Source organism: Triticum aestivum, chromosome 5D, assembly GCF_018294505.1.
Source record: "Triticum aestivum cultivar Chinese Spring chromosome 5D, IWGSC CS RefSeq v2.1, whole genome shotgun sequence".
Lineage (NCBI taxonomy): Eukaryota > Viridiplantae > Streptophyta > Magnoliopsida > Poales > Poaceae > Triticum > Triticum aestivum.
Genome location: NC_057808.1, coordinates 116,567,806 through 116,592,511, shown reverse-complemented (window position 1 = coordinate 116,592,511; position 24,706 = coordinate 116,567,806).

Genomic DNA, 24,706 nt, shown 5'->3' with positions numbered 1-24,706 from the left:
TGGTGTAGTAGTGCGTTGTGAGAAAGGAAAAATGTGCTCAGCAAACGTGACATGACGAGAGACATGAACATGTCCGGTGTGAAGGTCGAGACAGCGATAGCCTTTGTGCTCGTCAGAGAAGCCGAGAAAAGCACATGGGATAGAGCGTGGTGACAATTTATTTGCAGAAGTGGCGTAGGCATTGGGAAAACAGAGACAGCCGAAAACACGAACTGCGGAGTAGTCGGGGTGGGAAAGAAAGAGGGAATAATAGGGAGTAGTGTTGGGTTTAGTTTTAGAAGGTCGAATATTTAGAAGGAAGGTGGCCATGTGTAGGGCTTCAGCCCAAAACTTGGGAGGCATAGATGATTGAATGAGGAGAGTGCGAACTATATCATTGAGGGTGCGAAGAGAGCGTTCTGCTTTACCATTTTGAGGGGAGGTGTAGGGACATGAGAACCTAAGCAGGATGCCATGTTGTAAGAAGAAAGTACGATTTTTAATGTTATCAAACTCGCAACCGTTGTCACATTGGATAAAGCGAATTGGGAGGAAGAAGTGAACAGACACGTAGCGTTGAAAATTAAGGAAAAGAGAATGGACCTCGGATTTGTTGCGTAGAGGAAAAGTCCAGATAAAGTGGGTGAAATCATCTAGGATAAAGGTAGTATTTAAAACCCGAAACACTTGCAATGGGAGAGGTCCATAAATCACAATGTATTAATTCAAAGGGATAAGTGCTACAAGAACTAGAGGAACTAAAGGGAAGACGCATATGTTTGCCTAATTGACAAGACTCGCAAAACACAGAATTATGAGAGTCCCTATTACATGGTATGGTAAATTCACTAAGCATAGAAGCTAAGACGGCGGGGTTGGGATGGCCCAAGCGACGATGCCAGAGATCGACGGAGGCCAGCATGGATGTTGGGGGGGGGTGGCGGCAGAAACTCCATTAAGAGAATAAAGATCACTGGAGCTATTGAAGCGAGCGATCTCGGCCTTGGTCAGGTAATCCTCACAGATAAACCAAAAGGGTCAAATTCAGCCGAAACTAGATTGTCGCAAGTAAATTGGCAAACAGAGATAAGATTTTTAATGAGGGCGGGTGCAACTAGAACATCGCGAAGTAAAAGAGGTTTGGTGGAAGAGGGAAGTTGAGCCTGACCAACACAATATATAGGAATAGATGATCCATCTCCAAGGATAATGGAAGGGAAAGGAGATTTAGTGCAAGAAGATAACCCATTACTAGATGCAGACATATGACTAGAGGCCCTGAATCAAAGATCCAATCTGTACCTGAGTTTCCTTGTGCAGCAAAGTTATTCATGGCCTGGAGAAAGGCAGCTTGATCCCAGCTCGGCGTCGCAGGTGAGGGTGGCGTCGGAAGCAGTGCCGGCGGATACGATGGTGAAGGCAGTAGGGCCGGCTGGGGAGTGTAGTAGGCATTGGCCGGCTGTGGTGGGGGTGGCGTCGGGAGCAGGGCCGGCTGAGGTGTGTAGTAGGCGCCGCCGTCGGTGCTGTAATGACCATAAGGAGCATACGTCGGGGCGGCGTAATAGGCATTGGCCGGCTGTCGGGGGTTGAGAACCCCGGGAGCACCAGTAGGCGGCCGAAGGCCGGGTTGCCAGGCACCTGAGTATGCCGGCGGAGCACCGAGGGTGGACTGAGCGGACCAGGGCATGGGCCATGCTTGAACAAGCCTCGTCCAAGGATCATGAGGAGGCCGCCATGCAACCGCAAATGGAGCACTGGTGGGTGGTGCAGGACTCGGTGCTGGTGATGTCGTAGGCGGAACTGAACGAGTCGACGGCGGCCTGTAGATAGGGTTTTTGCCGCGGTAGTTCGGACTAGGACGCCAGCCTGGGGCGGTTGAACAGATGACGATGCGGACGGCCCGGCGGCAGGAGCCGGCCTGGAAGGCGGCTCTGGTGTAGACGACAGAGGAGGACAAGCCGCAGCATGAAAGACCTTGGGGCGAGAGTCCTTGCGAGCTTGTGTTTCCGCCGCGAGTTGTAGCAAGGAACGAATTTCAGCGAAGGTAGGAGGGGGCTGTATCATCGGTATGAACGAGGCTTGCTTGTCAAAGTCTTCGCTGAGGCCGACGACGACGATATTGATTAGCTGTGAGTCGCTAACTGTATCGCCGAGTTCGCGGAGCTCATCACCAATGATCTTAACGCGCTGGCAGAACAGGTTCACCGGAGCGTCTCCTTGCACCATATTGCGAAGCTCGGTGTGTAGAGCGTTTTTCCGAGCGTCGGTGTTGCTTTGGAAGAGCTGACGGAGGGAGTGCCAGATGTTGGCAGCGGTGGCGCCGTCGTGATCGAGCATGTTGAAGATCTCGGTGGTGATGCGGGTGTAGAACCACTGAACGATCACGAGATCGTCTTTCAACCATTGCGGATCGTCGGGGCGGGGAAGACAGTTGGCGGCGACATGCGAGCGCAGGTTGCAGCGGCCGAGGTGGAGATCGAAGAGATGTCTCCAATGGTAGTAGTTGTGGGCGGCGAGATCAAGAACTATGGGGATGTAGGGGCTGACGTCGGAGATTGTGTCAGCAAGAGATATTGGTGCGGCGAGGATGGGTGCAGGGTAGTTTTGTGGAGCTATGGTGAGGACCGAGAGAGAAGCGGCCGCGGCGTTGGCAGCCTTGGCGATGAGTGCGGCCCGGCGCTCGAAGTAGCCATACCCTAAATCCTGGGATCGGTATCTGATACCATAAAAGCTGAATAAAACTGTTGCTTATTGATGATTTGGTGCGGCATACAAGAGTATATAAAAGGGTACAAACCGACTTGGGTAGGGATACAAAACTGACTTGACTAGAAGTCATATACCATAATGACTACTCTAACAATCAGTCTGGGCCGCCGCACTGTCGGCGCGCACGTCTCTGGCTGCTGATGGGATCTCCCGCGCCGACCTGAATCTGGCCAACACCATGCCGATCTTCGAGGAATCGACGACGGAGATACAGGGGCTGGTGGTGTCCGGCGTCGGGCAGGGCAGCGGCACATACTTTTCTCACGTCGACCTTGGCTGGCCCGCGCGGCAGCTCTGCATGGTGCTCGACACCAGCAGCAGCGATGCGGATGAGGCGGCGGGTAGAGGAGTGCATCGTCAGACCCTGCGCATCGTGCGACCGGGATGTCGTGGGTGGGGCGCGGTGGAGGTTGCAAATGATGCGTTTGAGATCTGCCGGGCGATCTGTTTCTTTTCTTTTCTGCGTGGGCTACGTGATTGTAGGAGTTGCAATCCCGGGCGCATGGAGTTTGTTTTCGTCCTGGTGAAGCATGGTCAGTCAACGCAAATTACTAAGTGCACATCTAAAAACACATCAGGGTAAAGCTAGCTATTAGATTAAGATTAGTGGGCCTAATCAAACGGTGGTAGTGCGTCTGTGTGTGTTTTGTTGGGTGCGTTTAGTAAAAGTAATGTTTGATTATTTATAAGTAGTGGAGATGGAGAAGAGTGCGTATCATATGGCCTTTGATGAAGTGTACATGAGCATGGCCGCTGGGTTAAGTACGAGACCCGATGGTAGCCGGGCTTGCTGGAAATTATTATGGTCGTGTAATGTTCCCCCAACGATCAAGCATTTTGCTTGGAGATTGGCTACTAACTCGCTTCCTACTTGGCAGAAGAAAGTGCAGTAGAGGACTTGAGACGTCAGATTTTTGCCCGAGGTGTGGATCTGAACCATAGGATAATTTTCATGCCTTCTGTCAATGTCCCTAGTCTCGTGTTTTATGGGAAACTATGTCAGAAGTGTGGAGGCTGCCGAACCTATCATGAACCCAAAATACTGGACGCCAGTGGCTGCTACATATTTTATTTCCACTCCAAGATCAGGAACGCTCTATGGTGTTGTTTACCTTGTGGCGGGCGTGGTATGTTGGTAATGTTAGAATTAATGGCTGTCAGGTACTTGTTAAGATTTTGAGTGAAATCTGTTCACATAAAACTAGCAATTCAAGGCATAGTTCATTGTTAAGTTGTGAATGGATGTAGCTTAAAGTTCTAGGCAGAAGTTCAACTTAACAGTCTCTGCTGAAACACCGGTATATTAAACAAGTGGCAAGAAATGATAAAACTCTAAATGGGTATATGAGATGTGGTGGGGGTTGTTAAATTTATGGGCCTGGCCCATTAACAAAATCCGAAATCGCAAATGAGCCCATGTGTAAAATGGCAAGTGATGGTGCTAAAATTTAGTCCCGCCCCCAAAGTTGAAGAAGAGTTGAACCTCTTTATATAGTGGGTTCTGTTGGGAAACGTCGCATGCAATTTCAAAAAAATTCCTATGCTCACGCAAGATCTATCTAGGAGATGCATAGCAACGAGAGGGGAAGAGTGTGTACATGTACCCTCGTAGACCGAAAGCGGAAGCGTTTGACAACGCGGTTGATGTAGTCGAACTTCTTCTCATTCCGACCGATCAAGCACCGAACGTATGGCACCTCCGAGTTCTGCACACGTTCAGCTCGATGACGTTCCTCGAACTCTTGATCCACCAAAGTGTCGAGGGAGAGTTTTGTCAGCACGACGGCGTGGTCACAGTGATGGTGAAGTGATCCGCGCATGGCTTCGCCTAAGCACTACGACAATATGACCGGAGGCGTAAACTGTGGAGGGGGGCACCGCACACGGCTAGGAATCAATGTTGTGTGTTCTAGCGGTGCCCCCCTCATATATATAGGTTGGAGGGGAGGAGAAGAAGCCAAGGGGGAGCCCCAAGTAGGAGGAATCCTACTTGGGCGCCTCCCAATTCGGCCTCCCCCCTTCCATATTCATCCGGAGGGGAAAGGAAGGAGGGAGGAGAGAAGGAAGGGGGAGGTCGAATTGCTCCCCTTCCTTTCTCTCTTCCCCTCTTTCCTTCCCCCTTATTTTTGCCTACATGGGGCGTACCAGCCCCCTAGGGGCTGGTCTGTCACCTTCTTGGCCCATTAGGCCCATGTAGTTGCCGGGGGATGCCCGGAACCCCTTCCGGTGACCCGATATGTATCCGGTACCCCCAGAACACTTCCAGTGTCCGAATATCATCGTCCTATATATGAATCTTTACCTCTCGACCATTTCGAGACTTCTTGTCATGTCCGTGATCTCATCCGGGACTCCGAACAACATTTGGTCACCAAATCATATAACTCATATAATACAGAATCGTCATCGAACGTTAAGCGTGCGGACCCTACGGGTTCGAGAACTATGTAGATATGACCGAGAGACCTCTCCGGTCAATAACCAATAGCAGAACCTGGATGCTCATATTGGCTCCTACATATTCTACGAAGATCTTTATCGGTCGAACCGTTATGACAACATACGTTATTCCCTTTGTCATCGATATGTTACTTGCCCGAGATTCGATCGTCGGTATCCACATACCTAGTTCAATCTCGTTACCGGCAAGTCTCTTTACTCGTTCCGTAATACATCATCTTGCAACTAACTCATTAGTCACTATGCTTGCAAGGCTTCTTATGATGTGCATTACCGAGAGGGCCCAGAGATACCTCTCCGATACTCGGAGTGACAAATCCAAATTTTGATCTATGCCAACCCAACAGACACCTTCGGAGATACCTGTAGAGCATCTTTATAATCACCCGTTACGTTGTGACGTTTGATAGCACACAAGGTATTCCTCCGGTATCCGGGAGTTGCATAATCTCACAGTCGAAGGAATATGTATTTTTGACATGAAGAAAGCAATAGCAATAAAACTGAATGATCAATATGCTAAGCTAACAGATGGGTCATGTCCATCACATCATTCTCCTAATGATGTGATCCCGTTATCAAATGACAACTCATGTCTATGGTTACGAAACCTTTAACCATCTTTGATCAACGAGCTAGTCAAGTAGAGGCTCACTAGGGACACAGTGTTTGTCTTTGTATTCACACATGTTTTAAGGTTTCCGATCAATACAATTCTAGCATGAATAATAAAAATTGATCATGAATAAGGAAATATAAAATAACAACTTTATTATTGCCTCTAGGGCATATTTCCTTCAGTCTCCCACTTGCACTAGAGTCAATAATCTAGTTCACATCGCCATGTGATTAACATCAATAGTTCACATCGCCATGTGATTAACACCCATAGTTCACATTGCCATGTGACCAACACCCAAAAGGTTTACTAGAGTCAATAATCTAGTTCACATCGCCATGTGATTAACACCCAAAGAGTACTAAGGTGTGATCATGTTTTGCTTGTGTGAGAGGTTTAGTCAACGGGTCTGCCATATTCAGATCCGTATGTATTTTGCAAATTTCTATGTCTACAATGCTTTGTATGGAGCTACTCTAGCTAATTGCTCCCATGTTCAATACATATCCAGATTGAGACTCAGAGTCATCTGGTTTGGTGATTAAAGCTTGCATCAATGTAACCCTTTACAACGAACTCTTTATCACCTCCATAATCGAGAAACATTTCCTTAGTCCTTTTCAGGCACCTAAGGATAATTTTGACCACTGTCCAGTGGTCCACTCCTGGATCACTATTGTACACCCTTGCCAAACTTATGGCAAGGCACACAACAAGTCTGGTACACAGCTTGGCATACTTTATAGAACCTATGGCTGATGCATAGGGAATGCCTTTCATTCTCTATCTATCTTCTGTCGTGGTCGGGTTTTGAGTCTTACTAAACTTCACACCTTGCAACACAGGCAAGAACCCTTTCTTTGACTGATCCATTTTGAACTTCTTCAAAATCTTGTCAAGGTATGTGCTTTGTGAAAGTCCTTTTAAGCGTCTCGATCTATCCCTATAGATCTTGATGCCCAATATATAAGTAGCTTCACCGAGGTCTTTCATTGAAAAAATTCTTATTCAAGTATCCTTTTATGCTATCCAAAAATTCTATATCATTTCCAATCAACAATATGTCATCCACATATAATATCAGAATTGCTACAGAGCTCCCACTCACTTTCTTGTAAATACAAGCTTCATCGTAAGTGTGCATAAAACCATACGCTTTGATCACCTCATCAAAGTGTATATTCCAACTCCGAGATGCTTGCATCAATCCATAGATGGATCGCTGGAGCTTGCCCACTTTGTCATCACCTTTAGGATCGAAAAAACCTTCTGGTTGCATCATATATAATTCTTCTTTAAGATATTCATTAAGGAATGCAATTTTGACGTCCATTTGCCAGATTTCGTAATCATAAATTGTGGCAATTGCTAACATGATTCGGACAGACTTAAGCATCGCTACGGGTGAGAAAGTCTCATCGTAGTCAACTCCTTGAACTTGTTGAAAACCTTTTGCGACAAGTTGAGCTTTGTAGATAGTGACATTACTATCAATGTCAGTCTTCTTCTTGAAGATCCATTTTTTCTCAATGGTTTGCCGATCATTGGGCAAGTCCACCAAAGTCTACACTTTGTTCTTATACATGGATCCTATCTCAGATTTCATGGCCTCAAGCCATCTGCCGGAATCTGGGCTCATCATAGCTTCTTCATAGTTCGTAGGTTCGTCATGGTATAGTAACATGACTTCTAGAACAGGATTACCGTACCACTCTGGTGCGGAACGTGCTCTGTTCGACCTACGAGGTCCTGTAGTAACTTGATCTGAAGTTTCATGATCATTATCATTAACTTCCTCTCTAGTTGGTCTAGGCATCACAGGAACGAATTTCTCTGATGAGCTACTTTCCAATTCGAGAGAAGGTACAATTACCTCATCAAGTTCTACTTTCCTCCCACTCACTTCTTTCGAGAGAAACTCCTTCTCTAGAAAGGATCCATTCTTAGCAACAAAGATCTTGCCTTCGGATCTGTGATAGAAGGTGTACCCAACAGTTTTCTTTGGGTATCCTATGAAGACGCACTTCTCCGATTTGGGTTCGAGCTTGTCAGGCTGAAGCTTTTTCACATAAGCATCGCAACCCCAAACTTTAAGAAACGACAGCTTAGGTTTCTTGCCAAACCATAGTTCATACGGTGTCGTCTCAACGGATTTAGATGGTGCCCTATTTAATGTGAATGCAGTTATCTCTAATGCATAACCCCAAAACGATAGTGGTAAATCGGTAAGAGACATCATAGACCGCACCATATCTAATAAAGTACGGTTACGACGTTCGGACACATCATTACGCTGTGGTGTTCCAGGTGGCGTGAGTTGTGAAACTATTCCACATTGTTTTAAATGAAGGCCAAACTCGTAACTCAAATATTTGCCTCCGCGATTAGAACGTAGAAACTTTATTTTCTTGTTACAATGTTTCTCCACTTCAGTCTGAAATTCTTTGAACTTTTCAAATGTTTCATACTTGTGCTTCATTAAGTAGATATACCCATATCTGCTCAAATCATCTGTGAAGGTCAGAAAATAACAATACCCGCCGCGAGCCTCAACACTCATCGGACCGCATACATCGGTATGTATTATTTCCAATAAGTCATTAGCTCGCTCCATTGTTCTGGAGAACGGAGTTTTAGTCATCTTGCCCATGAGGCATGGTTCGCAAGTATCAAATGATTCATAATCAAGTGATTCCAAAAGCCCATCTGCATGGAGTTTCTTCATGCGCTTTACACCAATATGACCTAAATGGCAGTGCCACAAATATGTTGCACTATCATTATCAACTTTGCATCTTTTGGCATCAATATTATGAATATGTGTATCACTATGATCGAGATTCAATAAACCATTCATATTGGGTGTATGACCATAGAAGGTTTTATTCATGTAAATAGAACAACCATTATTCTCTGACTTAAATGAATAACTATATTGCAATAAACATGATCTAATCATATTCATGCTTAACGCAAACACCAAATAACATTTATTTTAGGTTCAACACTAATCGCGAAGGTAGAGGGAGTGTGCGATGGTGATCGTACCAACCTTGGAATCACTTCCAAAACACATCGTCACTTCGCTCTTAACTAGTCTCTGTTCATTCTGCAACTCCTGTTTCGAGTTACTAATCTTAGCAGCTGAACTGGTATCAAATACCCAGGGGTTGCTATGAATACTAGTAAATTACACATCAATAACATGTATATCATATATACCTTTGGTCACTTAGTCATCCTTCTTATCCGCCAAGCTTTTGGGGCAGTTCCGCTTCCAGTGACCATTTCCTTTGCAGTAGAAGCACTCAGTTCCAGGTTTGGGTCTAGCTTTGGGCTTCTTCACGGGAGTGGCAACTTTCTTGCCATTCTTCTTGAAGTTCCCTTTCTTTCCCTTGCCCTTTTTCTTGAAACTAGTGGTCTTGTTAACCATCAACACTTGATGCTATTTCTTGATTTCTACCTTCGCCGATTTCAGCATCGTGAAGAGCTTGGGAATCATTTTCGTCATCCCTTGCATATTATAGTTCATCACGAAGTTCTAGTAACTTGGTGATAGTGACTAGAGAACTCTATCAATCACTATCTTATCTGGAAGATTAACTCCCACTTGATTCAAGCGATTGTAGTACCCAGACATTCTAAGCACATGCTCACTGCCTGAGCTATTCTCCTCCATCTTGTAGGCAAAGTACTTGCCAGAGGTCTCATACCTCCCGACATGGGCATGATTCTGAAATACTAATTTCAGCTCTTGGAACATCTCATATGCTCTGTGGTGTTCAAAACGTTTTTGAAGTCCCGGTTCTAAGCCGTAAAGCATGGTGCACTTAAAATATCAAGGAGTCATCATACCGAGCTTGCTAGACGTTCATAACGTCAGCATATGCTCCTGCAATAGGTCTGTCACCTAGCGGTGCAGCAAGGACATAATTCTTCTGTGCAACAATGAGGATAATCCTCAGATCACGGACCCAGTCCGCATTATTGCTACTATCATCTTTCAACTTCTCTCTAGGAACATATCAAAAATATATAGGAGCTATACCGCGAGCTATTGATCTACAACATAGATATGCAAATACTATCAGGACTAAGTTCATGATAAATTAAGTTCAATTAATCATATTACTTAAGAACTCCCACTTAGATAGACATCCCTCGAGTCATATAAATGATTACGTGATCCAAATCAACTAAACCATGTCCGATCATCACGTGAGATGGAGTAGTCTTCAATGGTGAACATCTCTATGTTGATCATATCTACTATATGATTCACGTTCGACCTTTCGGTCTCCAGTGTTCCGAGGCCATGTCTGTACATGCTAGGCTCGTCAAGTTTAACCTGAGTATTCCGCATGTGCAAAACTATCTTACACCCATTGTATGTGAACATAGAGCCTATCACACCCGATCATCACTTGGTGTCTCAACACGACGAACTTTCGCAACGGTGCATACTCAGGGAGAACACTTATACCTCGAAACTTTAGTTAAGGGATCATCTTATAATGCTACCGCCGTACTAAGCAAAATAAGATGCATAAAGATAAACAACACATGCAATCAAAATATGTGACATGATATGGCCATCATCAGCTTGTGCCTTTGACCTCCATCTCCAAAGCACCGTCATGATTTCCATCGTCATCGGCTTGACACCTTGATCTCCATCCTAGCGTCGTGGTCGTCTCGCCAACTATTGCTTCTACAACTATCGCTAACACATAGTGATAAAGTAAAGCAGTTACATGGCGTTTGTATCTCATACAATAACGTATATCACATCATGTCTTGACCATATCACATCACAACATGCCCTGCAAAAACAAGTTAGACGTCCTCTACTTTGTTGTTGCAAGTTTTACGTGGCTGCTACGGGCTTCTAGCAAGTACCGTTCTTACCTACGCATCAAAACCACAACGGTGATTTATCAAGTTTGTTGTTTTAACCTTCAACAAGGACCGGCCGCAGTCAAATTCGATTCAACTAAAATTGGAGAAACAAACACCCGCCAGCCACCTTTATGCAAAACTAGTTGCATGTCTGTCGGTGGAACCGGTCTCATGAACGTGGTCATGTAAGGTTGGTCCGGGCCGCTTCATCCAACAATACCGCCGAATCAAAATAAGACATTGGTGGTAAGCAGTATGACGATCACCGCCCACAACTCTTTGTGTTCTATTCGTGCATATCATCTACGCATAGACTTGGCTCTGATGCCACCGTTGGGAAACGTAGCATGCAATTTCAAAAAAAATTCCTACGTCGCGCAAGATCTATCTAGGAGATGCATAGGAACGATAGGGGGATAGTGTGTCCATGTACCCTCGTAGACCGAAAGTGGAAGCGTTTGACAACGCGGTTGATGTAGTCGAACTTCTTATCGTTCCGACCGATCAAGCATCGAACGTAGGACACCTCTGAGTTCTACACACGTTCAGCTCGATGATGTCCCTCGAACTCTTGATCCAGCAAAGTGTCGAGGGAGAGTTTCGGCAGCACAATGGCATGGTGACAGTGATGGTGAATTATCTGCACAGGGCTTCGCCTAAGCACTACGACAATATGACCGGAGGCGTAAACTGTGGAGGGGGGCACCGCACACGGCTAGGAATCAATGTTGTGTGTTCTAGCAGTGCCCCCCTCATATATATAGGTTGGAGGGGAGGAGAAGAAGCCAAGGGGGAGACCCAAGTAGGAGGAATCCTACTTGGGCGCCTCCCAATTCGGCCTCCCCCCTTCCATATTCATCCGAAGGGGAAAGGAAGGAGGGAGGAGAGAAGGAAGGGGGAGGTCGAATTGCTCCCCTTCCTTTCTCTCTTCCCCTCTTTCCTTCCCCCTTATTTTTGCCTACATGGGGCGTACCAGCCCCCTAGGGGCTGGTCTGTCCCCTTCTTGGCCCATTAGGCCCATGTAGTTGCCGGGGGGATGCCCGGAACCCCTTCCGGTGACCCGGTATGTACCCGGTACCCCCAAAACACTTCCGGTGTCCGAATAGCATCGTCCTATATATGAATATTTACCTCTCGACCATTTTGAGACTCTTCGTCATGTCCGTGATCTCATCCGGGACTCTGAACAACATTCGGTCACCAAATCACATAACTCATATAATACAAAATCGTCATCGAATGTTAAGCGTGCGGACCCTACGGGTTCGGGAACTATGTAGACATGACCAAGAGACCTCTCCGGTAAATAACCAATACCGGAACCTAGATGTTCATATTGGCTCCTACATATTCTATGAAGATCTTTATCGGTCGAACTGTTATGACAACGTACGTTATTCCCTTTGTCATCGGTATATTACTTTCCCGAGATTCGATCGTTGGTATCCACATACCTAGTTCAATCTCGTTACCGGCAAGTCTCTTTACTCATTCCGTAATACATCATCTTGCAACTAACTCATTAGTCACTATGCTTGCAAGGCTTCTTATGATGTGCATTACCGAGAGGGCCCAGAGATACCTCTCCGATACTCAGAGTGACAAATCCTAATCTCGATCTATGCCAACCCAACAGACACCTTCGGAGATACCTATAGAGCATCTTTATAATCACCCAGTTATGTTGTGACGTTTGATAGCACACAAGGTATTCCTTCGGTATCCGAGAGTTGCATAATCTCACAGTCAAAGGAATATGTATTTGACATGAAGAAAGCAATAGCAATAAAATTGAACGATCAATATGGTAAGCTAACGGATGGGTCATGTCCATCACATCATTCTCCTAATGATGTGATCCCGTTATAAAATGACAACTCATGTCTATGGTTAGGAAACCTTTAACCATCTTTGATCAACGAGCTAGTCATGTAGAGGCTCACTAGGGACATAGTGTTTTTCTATGTATTCACACATGTATTAAGGTTTCCGATCAATACAATTCTAGCATGAATAATAAACATTTATCATGAATAAGGAAATATAAAACAACAACTTTATTATTGCCTCTAGGGAATATTTCCTTCAGGTTCTCTCCACCACTCTAAGTGGTGTGTTGAGAAGAGAAAGGGAAGACCACACGCGCGCGCTCGCTCGCCTCCCCTGGCCGGGCCGGGCCGGGGCATGGCGAGGCGAGGCGGCGCGTACCTGCGACATGCGTGTGAATGGTCCACCGAAATCTAGTATGTTGCCTTACAGGGGCGCAACTTCCTTTTGTCATTTTATTTTTCATGTCTTGGCAGACAAGTTAATGATTTCTTGTCCAGTAAGTATACAACTTAGAAACGAAGTCGGTTTGGAATTGTGATCGTGACACAATACCGTCTCGAGTCCTAATATATATACTGCTATCGCCACGACCATAGACACACCAAAAGTATCTAGGGCTTTGCCTCGTCTCACAACTTGTGCTACCACCGTAGTATACTCTATTCCGAACGCTGACGTGCATCAGTGTACGGGAGAGCAGGTCTCCGGAACCGTTCGTCTTTGCCATCTTGCACCAGGAGAGGACGAATTAGGTTTTTGGGAAGCGCTCTGCGCGACTGCTCAAGTTCGACATCACGGGTCGTCTTCCGTCCAAGTCGGGCGGTGATACTCATCGTCGTCAACAATAGATTGTCGCCAACATCATCATCAACACTGTCGCTCCTGCTGCAACTACTGAACAGTACGCCAATCGTGATATGTTCATGTCTCTCTCTAAAGTTGCTATTTTCTGGGCGATGCTATTGTGCATGATTTGCTACTCTTTTTATAGTTTGCTAGATTGTTGCATGCTAGTTTCTGTCTTAGTCATGAATTATTTACTGGAATTGATCATGAACTTGCCTAATATTCCAACAATCCAAAAACCTAATTGTAGGCAATTTCCTGAGTTAACTATGGCTGGATTTGCTGATGCACTGAGGCCGGATAAGTTTACCGGTGTGCACTTTAAGAGGTGGCAGGTGAAGACCATGCTCTAGCTTACTGCTCTGAAAGTTTTCCATGTTAGTGTTGGTGCTCCAGAGGGAATGTTTGACGAAGATCAGAGAAATTTCCAGGAAGCCAATACTATGTGGGATGCATTCTGAGTGTTTTTACTGACCGTCTGTGTGATGTGTACATGCACATATATGACGAAAAGACACTGTGGGATGCACTGAATGCAAAATTCGGTGCAACAGATGCAGGCAGTGAACTGTACATCATGGAGAGTTTTCATGACTGCAAGATGGTGAATAACCGTTCTATGGTTGAACAAGATCATGAGGTACAGTGCATTCTGAAGGAACTTGAACTCCTTAAGTGTGTTCTACCCGGCAAATTCGTGGTTGGGTGCATGATTGCAAAGTTGCCTCCTTCGTGGAGGAATTTCGCCACAACTCTGAAACATAAGAGACAGGAGATATCCATTCAAAATCTGATTGCATCTCTTGATGTTGAAGAAAACGCTCGGGCTAATGACACTACTGAGAAAGGAGGTGAGGTTCAGCCTACCGCCAATATGGTGCAGAGGTTCCCATAGAACAAGAACAAAGGGAAGAACAAACTTGTTTTCAACAATCCTATCAAGACTATTACCTTCAAGAAGAAGAAGTTTAACAAAGCTGAGCTACAGTGCTACGCGTGTGGGAAGCTGATGACCCACAAGTATAGGTGATCAATTGTAGCTCTTTTAAGTGGTTTTCAGCAAGGTAATGTATGCAAGTGCTGAAATTGTAAGCAGCAGAGTAGTTTGATAGCAAGATAATTTGTAACGAGCAAGTAACGATAGTAGTAACAAAAGTGCAGCAAGGTAGCCCAATCCTTTTGTGGCAAAGGACATGCCAAAACGGTCTCTTATGATAAGCAAAGCATTCTTGAGGGTACACGGGAATTTCATCTAGTCACTTTCACCATGTTGGTTTGATTCGTGTTCGGTACTTTAATAATTTGATATGTGGGTGGACCGGTGCTTAGGCGCTGTTCTTACTGAACAAACCTCCTACTTATGATTAACCCTCCCGCAAGCATCCGCAACTCCGAGAAAAATATTAAGAATAAATTCTAACCATAGCATTAAACTTTTGGATCCAATCGATCCCTTACGGAATAACACATAAACTGGGGTTTAAGCTTCTGTCACTCTCGCAACCCATCATCTAATTGCTACTCCACAGTGCATTCCCTTAGGCCCAAATATGGTGAAGTGTCACGTTGTCGATGTTCACATGACACCACTAAGGGAATCACAACATACATACTATCAAAATATCGAACACATATCAAGTTCACATGATTACTTGCAACATGATTTCTCCCATGACCTCAAGAACAAAAGTAACTACTCACAAATGATAATCATGCTCAAGATCAAAGGGGTATTAAATAGCATATTGGATCTGAACATATAATCTTCCACTAAATAAACCATATAGTAATCAACTACAAGATGTAATCAACACTACTAGTCACCCACAAGCACCAATCTATAGTTCCGGTAACAAGATTGAACACAAGAGATGAACTAGGGTTTGAGATGAGATGGTGCTGTTGAATATGTTGATGGAGATTGCCCTCCCCAAGATGGGAGAGTTGTTGGTGATGATGAGGATGATGATTTCCCCCTCTGGGAGGGAAGTTCCCCCGGCGGAATCGCTCTGCCGGAGGGCAAACGTGCTCCTGCCCAAGTTCCGCCTCGAGACAGCGACGCTCCATCCCAAAAGTCCTCTCCTTATTTTTTCTAGGTCAAAATGACTTATATACCAGAAGATGGGCACCGGAGGTGGGCCTGGGTGAGCACAACCCACCAGGGCACGCCTGGGCTCCCTGACGCGCCCAGGTGTGTTGTGCCCACCTGGTGGGCCTCCTCTGGTACTTATTTGCTCCAATATTCTTCATATATTCCATAAAAATTCTCCGTGAAGTTTCATCTTGTTTGGAGTTGTGCAAAATAGGTGGCCTGACGTAGCTTTTCCAGGTCCAGATTCCAGCTGCCGAAATTCTCCCTCTTTGTGTATACCTTGCTTATTATGAGAAAAGGCATTAGAATTACTCCAAAAAGCATTATTATGGATAAAAACATCATAAATAACAGTAAGAAAACATGATGCAAAATGGATGTATCAACTCGAAAAACCTAAATCGAAAAAGAGAAATCGAAAAACATGTCCACATGCTTAGAGAGAGAGGTGTCGATAAAAACAAAATACGGACATAGAAGCGTCATGTTGATTATTATAACAACAACAAACTTAAGCATAAGACTCTTATCATAGAACTTTTATCATAGACTTCTCATGAATAAGTGACAATTCATCACACTATTGAAGTATAAAGCAAAAACTCTATTAGAAACCAACAAACTATGTTCTCAGTCAACTTTGCAACTACAATTCATCATCTTTTCAGGAAGGGTCACGTATCGGAGCCTTTAGGCAAGTCCACGTACTCAACCATCATATAGTCTTCCATGATTGCTAACACTCACCGCGTACACATGAGCAAAACGTTTCAACCAGACATAAAGAAAGATAGGGGCTTGTAGTTTCGCCTCCCAATGTATTCACCTCAAGGGTGATGTCAACAATAATAACTCATGCTATCTATATTCAACTGGACATATGTGCCTAGATATTTCCTCACCACATGATGCTTGCCAAAGGAGAAAATAAAAAGGAATAGAGAGAAAACTTTGACTCTTTGCATAAAAGTAAATACATAAATGTAAAATATAGGCCCTTCGCAGAGGGAAGCAGAGGTTGCCATGCACTTATTTGTTTGTATGCTCAACCCCTTAATGCAAAATAACGTCACGTTGCATTGCCCCTTGTGATAGCGACCTTTATTATGCAGTCTGTCACTTTTATTCTTCACCATCACAAGTTCGTGCAACGCTCAATTTTCTCTTACACTAAATGATCTCACACTTTTAGAAGCAATTTTTATTGCCTTTTTGCATCGATGACAACTTAGTTGAGGGATCTTGCTCAATCCCTAGGTAGGTATGGTGGAATCTTGAAAATGAGATTTAGGTTTAAGCGTTTTTGGATGCACAAGTAGTATCTCTACTTAGTGCGGAATTTTTGGCTAGCAAAGATAGGGGGCAAGCACCACATGTTAAAGGATCCATGACAATATGACTTCTATGTGAATATAAACAAACATAAACTATTAAGTTGTCTTCCTTGTCCAACGTCAACAATTTTGGCATATAATATTTTGATGAGGGCTCACAATCACAAAAGATTTCTAGGATAGTATATTTATATGTGAATCTTCTCTTCCTTTATTAATTATTTCATGAGTTGCATCATTGACTAATCCTATGTTTGTCAATCTCTAACAAAATTTTCTACTTATACTTTTCCTTATGTGGTGTCATCACCTACCATAAGATTAGCATATTATCTTTTTCATTTATTTCCTTTCTTTTTATTTATTTCCTTTCTTTTGATTGCAACATGAAAGTAAAGAAAAAAACTCAAACTAAACTTTATTATATATCTCACACACGATTACAAGGATAGATCACTAATCAAACTCTCGAAAGAAAGGATCGAACTAAACTTTTATTCATCTAAAGCAAAAGATCGAACTAAAATAAGTAAAAGCAAAAGATAGTGGGGATGATACGATACTGGGGCACCTCCCCCAAGCTTGGCGGAAGCCAAGGGGAGTGCCCATACCCGATACTCAATTCTCTTTTGGTGATGAAGAAGAAGGTGGTGGTGATGAAGCGATCATGTCCTTAAGGATCAAGAGATTCTCCAAGCGACGGATGACGCCCCAGAGGTGGATGATGTGCTCTTGATGCAGAATATTTTCACGGTGAGATACTTATTTTGCACACGAACCGTTTCAATGATGCGGAAGGCTTCAATCTCAGTAGGAGTAAGATGAGCATAGTAAGGTTTAAGGATATCTTCCTCTTCCTCCTCGACTGGCAGTGCTAGCTCGAAGACCGGGGGTTGATCTATGGTAACTTCCTTGACCCCGTCTCCCTTGACAGCTTTTGCGGGCTCTTCTCTCTTCAGCTCGATCTTCATCAACCAAGCATCCTCTTCCACGTTGTTGGAGGAAGAAGAAGACATGATACCTGGCTCAACAGATTTGACTGAAAATAGCAAGAAAAGAGAACAAAAGATTTCTCCATGATACATCGGTCAACAGGTTCGGGGGGTATATAAAGATTTTTTATCTTGGGAAACAAGCAAGCTGTAGAAAAACTGAGTCCGGAAGGTACCCTAGGTGGGCACAACCCACCTGGGTGCGCCTGGCAAGCTAGGCGCGCCCTGGTGTCTTGTGCCCACCAAGGTACGTTTCCTCGAAGTTTTCTTTCCCTATTTTTCTAAATATTCCGAAACTGACAAAAATCATTTTTGCGGATTTTTCGGAGTCCGTTTACTTACCGTATCACGTACCTCCTTATTTTCACGATTCTGGAGTGTTTTGAAAGGACTCTTTTATGTGTTCTTCTGGTGTCAAAGTTTGGATAATATTACTTTCAACATTAATGGGCGTACCTGAGATATAATGTTTTATTCGTTGCCCGTTAACAACCTTCGGGTTAGTACCTTCGACATTATTTATTTTGATGGCTCCAGACTGATAAACCTCCTCGATGACATAGGGGCCTTCCCATTTTGAGAGGAGTATTCCTGCAAAGAATCTGAAACGAGAGTTGTACAAAAGAACATATTCTCCAACTTTAAACTCACGCTTTTGAATTCTTTTGTCATGCCATCTTTTAACTTTTTCTTTAAACAACTTAGCATTTTCATAAGCTTGGGTTCTCCATGAAGGAAATATGCCCTAGAGGCAATAATAAAGTATTATTTATTTCCTTATATCATGATAAATGTTTATTATTCATGCTAGAATTGTATTAACCGGAAACATAATACATGTGTGAATACATAGACAAACAGTGTGTCACTAGTATGCCTCTACTTGACTAGCTCGTTAATCAAAGATGGTTATGTTTCCTAGCCATAGACATGAGTTGTCATTTTATTAACGGGATCACCTCATTAGGAGAATGACGTGATTGACTTGACCCATTCTGTTAGCTTATCACCCGATCGTTTAGTATGTTGCTATTGCTTTCTTCATGACTTCTACATGTTCCTATGACTATGAGATTATGCAACTCCCGTTTACCGGAGGAACACTTTGTGTGCTACCAAATGTCACAGCGTAAATGGGTGATTATAAAGGTGCTCTACAGGTGTCTCCAAAGGTACTTGTTGGGTTGGCGTATTTCGAGATTAGGATTTGTCACTCCGATTGTCGGAGAGGTATCTCTGGGCCCACTCGGTAATGCACATCACTATAAGCCTTGCAAGCATTGTGACTAATGAGTTAGTTGCGAGATGATGTATTCCAGAGAATATTTGAGTTACGAGTTTGGCCTACATTTGAAACAATGCGGAATAGTTTCGCAACTCACGCCACCCGGAACACCACAGCGTAATGGTGTGTCCGAACGTCGTAATCGTACTTTATTAGATATGGTGCGATCTATGATGTCTCTTACTGATTTACCGCTATCGTTTTGGGGTTACGCTTTAGAGACGGCTGCATTCACTCTAAATAGGACACCATCGAAATCCGTTGAGACGACGCCTTATGAACTATGGTTTGGCAAGAAACCAAAGTTGTCGTATCTTAAAGTTTGGGGTTGTGATGCTTATGTGAAGAAACTTCAACCTGATAAGCTCGAACCTAAATCGGAGAAATGTGTCTTCATAGGATACCCAAAGGAGACTGTTGGGTACACCTTCTATCACAGATCCGAAGGCAAGATATTCGTTGCTAAGAATGGATCCTTTCTAGAGAAGGAGTTTCTCTCGAAAGAAGTGAGTGGGAGGAAAGTAGAACTTGATGAGGTAACTGTACCTGCTCCCTTATTGGAAAGTAGATCATCACAGAAATCAGTTTCTGCGACACCTACACCAATTAGTGAGGAAGTTAATGATAATGATCATGAAACTTCAGATCAAGTTATTACTGAACCTCGTAGGTCAACTAGATCAAGATCCGCACCAGAGTGGTACGGTAATCCTGTTCTAGAGGTTATGTCACTAGACCATGACGAACCTACGAACTATGAAGAAGCGATGGTGAGCCCAGATTCCGCAAAATGGCTTGAAGCCATGAAATCCGAGATGGGATCCATGTATGAGAACAAAGTATGGACTTTGGTTGACTTGCCCGATGGTCGGCAAGCCATCGAAAATAAATGGATCTTCAAGAAGAAGACTGACGCTGATGGTAATGTTACTGTCTATAAAGCTCGACTTGTTGCAAAAGGTTTTCGACAAGTTCAAGGGATTGACTACGATGAGACCTTCTCACCCGTAGCGATGCTTAAGTCTGTCTGAATCATGTTAGCAATTGCCGCATTTTATGATTATGAAATTTGGCAAATGGATGTCAAAACTGCATTCCTGAATGGATTTCTGGAAGAAGAGTTGTATATGATGCAACCGGAAGGTTTTGTCGATCCAAAGGGAGCTAACAAAGTGTGCAAGCTCCAGCGATCCATTTATGGACTGGTGCAAGCCTCTCGGAGTTGGAATAAACGCTTTGATAGTGTGATCAAAGCATTTGGTTTTATACAGACTTTTGGAGAAGCCTGTATTTACAAGAAAGTGAGTGGGAGCTCAGTAGTATTTCTGATATTATATGTGGATGACATATTGCTGATTGGAAATGATATAGAATTTCTGGATAGCATAAAGGGATACTTGAATAAGAGTTTTTCAATGAAAGACCTCGGTGAAGCTGCATATATATTAGGCATTAAGATCTATAGAGATAGATCAAGACGCTTAATAGGACTTTCACAAAGCACATACCTTGACAAAGTTTTGAAGAAGTTCAAAATGGATCAAGCAAAGAAAGGGTTCTTGCCTGTACTACAAGGTGTGAGATTGAGTAAGACTCAATGCCCGACCACTGCAGAAGATAGAGAGAAAATGAAAGATGTTCCCTATGCTTCAGCCATAGGCTCTATCATGTATGCAATGCTGTGTACCAGACCTGATGTGTGCCTTGCTATAAGTTTAGCAGGGAGGTACCAAAGTAATCCAGGAGTGGATCACTGGACAGCGGTCAAGAACATCCTGAAATACCTAAAAAGGACTAAGGATATGTTTCTCGTTTATGGAGGTGACAAAGAGCTCATCGTAAGTGGTTACATTGATGCAAGCTTTGACACTGATCCGGACGATTCTAAATCGCAAACCGGATACGTATTTACATTGAACGGTGGAGCTGTCAGTTGGTGCAGTTCTAAGCAAAGTGTCGTGGCGGGATCTACGTGTGAAGCGGAGTACATAGCTGCTTCGGAAGCAGCAAATGTAGGAGTCTGGATGAAGGAGTTCATATCCGATCTAGGTGTCATACCTAGTGCATCGGGACCAATGAAAATCTTTTGTGACAATACTGGTGCAATTGCCTTAGCAAAGGAATCCAGATTTCACAAGAGAACCAAGCACATCAAAAGACGCTTCAATTCCATCCGGGATTTAGTCCAGGTGGGAGACATAGAAATTTGCAAGATACATACGGATCTGAATGTTGCAGACCCGTTGACTAAGCCTCTTCCACGAGCAAAACTTGATCAGCACCAAGACTCCATGGGTGTAAGAATCATTACTGTGTAATCTTGATTATTGACTCTAGTGCAAGTGGGAGACTGAAGGAAATATGCCCTAGAGGCAATAATAAAGTATTATTTATTTCCTTATATCATGATAAATTTTTATTATTCATGCTAGAATTGTATTAACCGGAAACATAATACATGTGTGAATACATAGACAAACAGTGTGTCACTAGTATGCCTCTACTTGACTAGCTCGTTAATCAAAGATGGTTATGTTTCCTAGCCATAGACATGAGTTGTCATTTGATTAACGGGATCACCTCATTAGGAGAATGACGTGATTGACTTGACCCATTCCGTTAGCTTAGCACCCGATCGTTTAGTATGTTGCTATTGCTTTCTTCATGACTTATACATGTTGCTATGACTATGAGATTAAGCAACTCCCGTTTACCGGAGGAACACTTTGTGTGCTACCAAATGTCACAACATAAATGGGTGATTATAAAGGTGCTCTACAGGTGTCTCCAAAGGTACTTGTTGGGTTGGCGTATTTCGAGATTAGGATTTGTCACTCCGATTGTCGGAGAGGTATCTCTGGGCCCACTCGGTAATGCACATCACTATAAGCCTTGCAAGCATTGTGACTAATGAGTTAGTTGCGGGATGATGTATTACGGAACGAGTAAAGAGACTTGCCGGTAACGAGATTGAACTAGGTATCGAGATACCGACGATCGAATCTCGGGCAAGTAACATACCGATCACAAAGGGAACAACGTATGTTGTTATGCGGTTTGACCGATAAAGATCTTCGTAGAATATGTAGGAACCAATATGAGCATCCAGGTTCCGCTATTGGTTATTGATCGGAGAGGTGTCTCGGTCATGTCTACATAGTTCTCGAACCCGTAGGGTCCACACGCTTAACGTTACGATGAAAGTTACATTATGAGTTTATATGTTTTGATGTACCGAAGGTTGTTCGGAGTCCCGGATGTGATCACGGACATGACGAGGAGTCTCGAAATGGTCGAGACATAAATATTGATATATTGGACGACTATATTCGGACAGCGGAAGTGTTCCGGAGAAGTTTCTGAAAAAACCGGAGTGCCGGAGGGGTTACCGGAACCCCCCGGGGAAGTATTGGGCCTTAGTGGGCCTTGAGGGGAGAGAGAGGGCAGCAGCCAGGAGGTGGCGCGCCCCCTCCCATGAGGAGTCCTAATAGGACTAGGAGAGGGGGGCGCAGCCCCTCTTTCCCTCTCCCTCTCCCTCTCTTTCCTTCCCCCCCTCTCTTCCTAGTTGGACTAGGAAAGGGGAGTCCTACTCCTACTAGGAGGAGGACTCCCCCCCTCTCCTTGGCGCGCCCAAGGCAGCCGGCCTCCCCCTTGCTCCTTTATATACGGTGGTAGGGGGGCACCTCTACACACAAGTTGATATACGATATTTTAGCCGTGTGCGGTGCCCCCCTCCACCATATTACACCTCGATAATATCGTTGCGGAGCTTAGGCGAAGCCCTGCGTCGGTAGAACATCATCATCATCACCACACCGTCGTGCTGACGAAACTCTCCCTCAACACTCGGCTGGATCGGAGTTCGAGGGACGTCATCGAGCTGAACGTGTGCTGAACTCGGAGGTGCCGTGCGTTCGGTACTTGATTGGTCGGATCGTGAAGACGTACGACTACATCAACCGCGTTGTGATAACGCTTCCGCTTTCGGTCTACGAGGGTACGTGGACAACACTCTCCCCTCTCGTTGCTATGCATCACCATGATCTTGCGTGTGCGTAGGAATTTTTTTGAAATTACTACGTTCCCCAACACTCCATTCATCTAGTGAGCTAATATCAAATAACCTCTTTTCACCAGCAAGTTTGAAATCATAATTGAGTTCTTTGATTGCCCAATATGCTTTATGTTCTAACTCGAGAGGCAAATGACAAGCCTTTCCATAAACCATTTTATAGGGAGACATACCCATAGGATTTTTGTATGCTGTTCTATAAGCCCGAAGTGTATCATCTAATTTCTTAGACCAATTCTTCCTGGACCTATTGATAGTCTTTTGCAAAATTAATTTTATTTCTCTATTTCTAAGTTCAACTTGACCACTAGACTGAGGATGATAAGGTGATGCAATTCTATGGTTAATATCATACTTGGCAAGCATTTTACAGAAAGCACCATGAATAAAGTGCGAACCACCATCAGTCTTTAAGTATCTAGGGACTCCAAACCTTGGGAAAATAACTCCCTTAAGCATTTTAATAGAGGTGTTGTGATCAACACTACTAGTTGGAATAGCTTCTACCCATTTAGTAACATAATCAACAACAACCAGAATATGTGTATACCCATTAGAGGAAGGAAAAGGTCCCATGTAATCAAATCCCCAAACATAATGGTTCGACAGCAAGTGAATAATTCATAGGCATTTCTTGCGCTTACCGATATTACCTATTCTTTGAAGACGAACTTACGGGCATCCTTGGAGAGAGTAGGCCAATAAAATCCGGATTGCAATACCCTGTGAGCAGTTCTATCTCCAGCATGATGCCCTCCATAAGCTTCGGAGTGACATTTCCGTAGGATTTGTCCCTGTTCATGCTCAGGTACACAACGTCTAATAATACCATCTACTCCTTCTTTATAAAGATGTGGGTCATCCCAAAAGTAATGTCTTAAATCATAGAAGAATTTTTTTCTTTTGTTGGTATGTAAAGCTAGGTGGTAAATATTTAGCAACAATGTAATTAGCATAGTCAGCATACCAAGGAGTGTTATGAGCAACATTTATTGCAGCTAACTGCTCATCAGGAAAACTATCATCAATAGGTAGATGGTCATCAGGCACATTTTCAAGCCTAGACAAGTAATCAGCTACGGGGTTCTCAGCTCCTTTTCTATCAGTGATATGTAAATCAAATTCTTGTAGCAAGAGAACCCATCGAATAAGTCTAGGTTTAGCATCTTTCTTTTCCATAAGATATTTAATAGCAGCATGATCGGTGTGAACAATTACTTTTGAATCAACAATGTAAGGTCTAAATTTATCACAAGCAAACACCACCGCTAAGAATTCTTTTTTAGTAGTAGCATAATTTCGTTGAACACTGTCTAGAGTTTTACTAGCATAATGAATAACATTCAGTTTCTTATCAACTCTTTGTCCTAGAACAGCACCAACAACATAATCACTAGCATCACATATAGTTTCAAAAGGCAAGTTCCAATCAGGTGGTTGAACAATAGGTGCAAAAATTAAGGCTTTCTTGAGTGTTTCAAAGGCTTCTAAACAATCATCATAAAAAACAAAAGGAATATCCTTGTGCA